We start from the raw sequence: 4,930 nt of genomic DNA, 5'->3' as shown, positions 1-4,930 counted from the left end.
TCTTTGGAAACAAAAGATGCGTCGGATAAGGTCTACCTCTGTGGAGTGATTCCAAAATATACTGCTAAATGGAAAAAAGCAAGATATAGAATATTGCCTAATATGCTATCCTTTGGGTAAGAAAGTATATAAACATGAATATACAAATATATTTGCTGATATTTTCATAAGGAAAAATATGAAAGCATAAACGGTCACCTACAGTGCAGTCTTTCCCAATCTTTTTGCTCTAGAGGAACTCTTGGAATTTTTTTTTTTTTTAAAGGAAGCTCTGTGCACAATATGGAGCTTGAACTCACAATCCTGAGACCGAGAGTTACATGTTCTACTGACTGAGCCAGCCAGGCACCTCTTGGAATGATTTTAAAGTCTTAGGGAATCCCCGCATAAAAAATTGTACATACAACTCACTGTACATTAGCATGATAAGGAAAATGTAGACATAATAATCCAATAATAATCATTGATGTTCTTTTGAGTAAAGAATATTTTTTTCTGGTGAAGTATGCATTTTGCTTAACTGATTAACACACTTTTTTGTGTGTGGTTCCTCCAATCCACAAAGGATGTTAATTCCAATGCAAGTCACTACTGTAAGTAAAGAAAACTTATTCTTTCCTTTAAAAGAGATTCTTACCTGAATACATTATCCTAGAAGATCTAAAGTCTTATTACAAATTTCTACTATTGAAGATGTTAGTGAAGTGTGATAAATGGTATGTGTGTCTTTTTCCGTTGAAAAATTTTGACAAACTTCCTTGAAAAAAGTAAAAAATAAAAAAGTAGTTAACTTAGCTTAATATTTAACTGATTTCTTTATAAAAAATTTTTATTTTTACTTTTCAAAAGATTTTATTTTTTTACATAATTTGTTTTTTAAAAAAATTTATTTGAGAGAGAGAGTATACATGCAGAGGGAGAAGGAGACTCCCTACTGAGTGGGGAACTGGATAAGAGGCTCTATCCCACAACCCTGAGATCCCCTGAGATTGTGACCTGAGCCAAAATCAATGGTCAGATGCTTAACCAACTGAGGTGCCCAGGTGCCCCAAGAGCACACACATGTTTTCAAGGAATCTCTAGAGACACCCAGCCTAAGGCTCAAACTTATAACAAGAGATCAAGAGTCACATATACTACCAACTGAGCCAGCCAGGGGTCCCTACACAAAAATTTTAAACAACTTTATTGAGATGAAATTTACATACCACACAATTTACCCATTGCATGTGTTCAACTCAGTGGCCCTTAGCACATTCACAAATGAAGGTGATTACCACCATAGTCGATTTTAGAACATTTTCATCATCCAAAAAAGAAGTCCCAGCTTGATGGGAGAAGATGCAGTCACATTGCAAAGGGGCAAGCATACAACAAGGAAAGGAATTCATGACCACAGGGGGGCAAAAAAAAAAATCTATCACAAGCAGGGACGTCATATTGTGTCAGAAAACCAAAAGCTGTAGAAGACAAATGGAGTCATATGAAAAGGACACAAGGAACAACCCGAAGAGGCTTCCACAGGCCTAAGGTGGGACAACTGGAATTTCCTTTAAGACACTCCAGAAAAAAACAAAAAAAAAACAACAAATCTGGGCTATGGATGGATGGATGAAATAAGATTGGCAGAATGTTGAGAAAAGTTGGAACTGAGTGGTGGATACATAAAGGTTCATTTTACTAGATTCTTACTTTTGCTATATTTGAGTTTTCCTTAATCCAAAATTTTTAAAGTAATATATTTAGTCTAAAAAATTTTAGGAAATATAGCGGTGCCTGGGTGGCTCAGTCGGTTAAACATCTGCCTTCAGCTTGGGTCATGATCCCGGGGTTCTGGGATTGAGCCCCTAAATTGGGCTCCCTGCTCAGCGGGGAGTCTGCTTCTTTCTTTCCTTTTGCCGCTTTTCTCCCCCTCCATGTGCTCTCTCTCTCTCTCTCACACACACTCTTTCTCAGAGTCTTTTTTAAAATTTAAGAAATACAGAAATACAATGAGTATAAAAATTATTGGCTAATCCCACCACTTAGAAATATGATTGTTAACACTGGACTGTTCTTCTAGGCTGTTCCTGTTCACATTTGCAAGTCCTGGCCTCTCCAGCATTGCTCAGGAGTATCCTTAACCATCATCAAAAAAAACACAGGCTTGGGCTGTCCCCTCCACTGCCTCTCTGCCTACTTGTAATCTCTGTCTGTCAAATAAATAAATAAAATATTTTAAAACAAACAAACAAACACAGGCTTCTGCTACCTGTGGGAGAAGCAAATTGGCACCAACAGCTTGGAGGCTCTGTCCTTGGCACTGTGGTTTTGGGCACATGTCTGAAACTAGTTTTTTTGTTTTTTGTTTTTAATTTGACAGACAAAGATCACAAATAGGCAGAGAGGCAGGCAGAGAGAGGAAGGGAAGCAGGTTCCCCGCTGAGCAGAGAGCCCAATGTGGGGCTTGATCCCAGGGCCCTGAGATCATGACCTGAGCCGAAGGCAAAGGCTTTAACCCACTGAGCCACCCAGGCGCACCTGAAACCAGTTTTTTTGCCCCAACTCAGGATCTTACTGCGGCAAGTCCCTTCTGCCCTCACATGGGTGTCTCCTTGAACTCCCTTACCTGCTGATCTCTGCACAGTCTCTCAGGCCACATACCCACAAAGGGAATTGTAAGTATGCCGTAAACACACACACACACATAAATATAGTTTAATGTAAGCTCATGCCAAACATGGACTTGAACTCACAACCCCAAGATCTACCGACTAAGCTAGCCAGATGCCCCCTAAAGCCATATTCAAATTCAGTCCATCCTAAACATACCTTACACATTTGGAGACACTCTGTCCCCCCCTTTATATATTACTGGGTAACAAGAAGACTGAAATTTTTTAATTTATATGGATTTATTTTGCAAACTTGTCAAATCAGGATCATACCCTGCTTTGTTCATGTACCATGAAATATACTTTATACTATGATTTTTAGTGTTGGCATCATTTTCTGAAGCCTGTGTGTTATAAAAAAGGTTTTATTTATTTATTTAACAGACAAAGAGAGGGCACAAGCAGAGGGGGCGGCAGGCAGAGGGAGAAGTGGGCTCCCCGCTGAGCAAGGAGCTGGATATGGGACTGGATCCTGCAACTCTGAGATGATGACCGGAGCCGAAGGCAGATGCTTAATCAACAACCACCCAGGCGTCCCTTCCATAGCATTTTTCACAGCTCTAAGTAATGCTACAATGGATGATTTTGTAAATAAACCTTCCCTACCTCTTTATTTCCTTAGTATATGTTTCCAGGAATGGGATTACTGGAGCAAGGCATTTGAACATTTAAAAACTCCTCACACGCACATGTGTAACATTTTTAAATGTTGTCAATATGCTATGTGAAAAATGGTGTCTTCCTTTGATTTGCTCTTCTTTGATTATTACTGAATATAATTTTAATGATGTTGGGGAAAGCTCAGGAGATATGAAAGGGAAAAAGGACACTGAGCTCTCTCTTTTGAAGGAGATGTGTGTGTCATATCAACTTTGGCAGTTGGTAGAAGTGAATGGTAGAGTGTTGGGGATAGACAGACTTGGGCTTGAAGTCTAGAACCTTCCAGAAGTGACCCTGGGCAGGTTTCTTGTCTGTTTCTGCATCTGGAGGAATGGAGTCATGGGAGCTTTCCCTCCCTAGTGTCCTGTGGAGACCTCCTGAGGCAACCCACCCACGGCTCAGCTTTTGCCTGCCCTGGAGTAAACACTCAGCACTCCCTGTCAGGGTCACGGCAAGTACGCACATGTGGAGGTATTCCAAAATGTTAACAGAGTTTAGAGCTGGGTGGTAGTATTTTGTGTGATTTCTTTTTCATCCCTTGCCTGTATTTTTCAAGTTTTTTTTTTTTTTTTATATTGATCACATGTTCCCTTAATGCATTCAAAAAACTTTTTCAAAATCTCTTTTTTTTTTTTTTTTAACTGCAGCTCCTCCCAGCTGCAAGGCCTCATTCCCCAAGGTTTGCAAACTGTTTCAGTGCTGAGCCGGCCCCCCAGACAGCGGACCCCCGCCCCACCCGCAGCTGCCTGCCCCAAGTCTCCGCAGGCTTCGGGGATCAGCGTCTCGGGGCCGCCTGCCAGGGGCACAGCTGTGACCCCTTGCAGCTTGAGCTGCTCCAGCCACGGCAGATCGAGGGCCTGCCTAGCCCGGGAGAGGGTCCTGCCGGAGCTGAGCAGGGATGAGGGAGCCAAAAACGGCTGGGTTAGCCCCAGCCCATCCGTACCACCATCTGTGTTTCTGGCCTGGCAATCCCCAGCGGGCCTGGGATTATTTTTAGACTTGACAGAGGCCTTCCAGATCACCTGCCTGTGGTTCCGCCTGGGCTCCACGGGAGACTCATTCAGGAAGCGTCTTGAAACAAACGGATGCCTGAGCCCCACTCGAGACTATTAGAGTCCCCCAGTGGTGGACACTGCCCTCGGCTGGGTGATTCTGCTGGGCAGACTCTGCATTTCGTGGTTGGGGAAGCGGAGGCCGGGAAGCCAAGTAGCATCACGTGGCCCACAGTGGGATATCACACAGACCTCAGTCTGGTAACGCAGACAGATCGTCCTCGTCGTCCTCCCCATGTTGTGAGAGGCTTGAGTGGTTCACAGAGATTTCCTCAGACATCATGAGTGCACGTAACATGGGGTAGAGAAGGCAGATGCTTTGAAGACCAGGAAACCGAGGCCCAGATGCGTGAATTCTAAGTCCGAGATGGAGTCAGAACTATAGTCTGACAATGCCGGAGACACCCCACCACAGGACTCCTTCCAGAGGGAGACACTCAGGTGAGAACACCTTGGAGGGCTGCATTCCAGACCCATGGTATCAGCACATCTGGGTTTGAGAGAGACTAGGTGCAGTTTCCAGAAACTCCTCAGGGAACTAAAGTCTGAGCATCATTTCAAGTG

Source organism: Mustela putorius, unplaced genomic scaffold (genome assembly GCF_011764305.1).
Source record: "Mustela putorius furo isolate JIRA1106 unplaced genomic scaffold, ASM1176430v1.1 tig00000281_pilon_pilon_pilon, whole genome shotgun sequence".
Lineage (NCBI taxonomy): Eukaryota > Metazoa > Chordata > Mammalia > Carnivora > Mustelidae > Mustela > Mustela putorius.
This window is presented reverse-complemented; position numbering follows the sequence as displayed.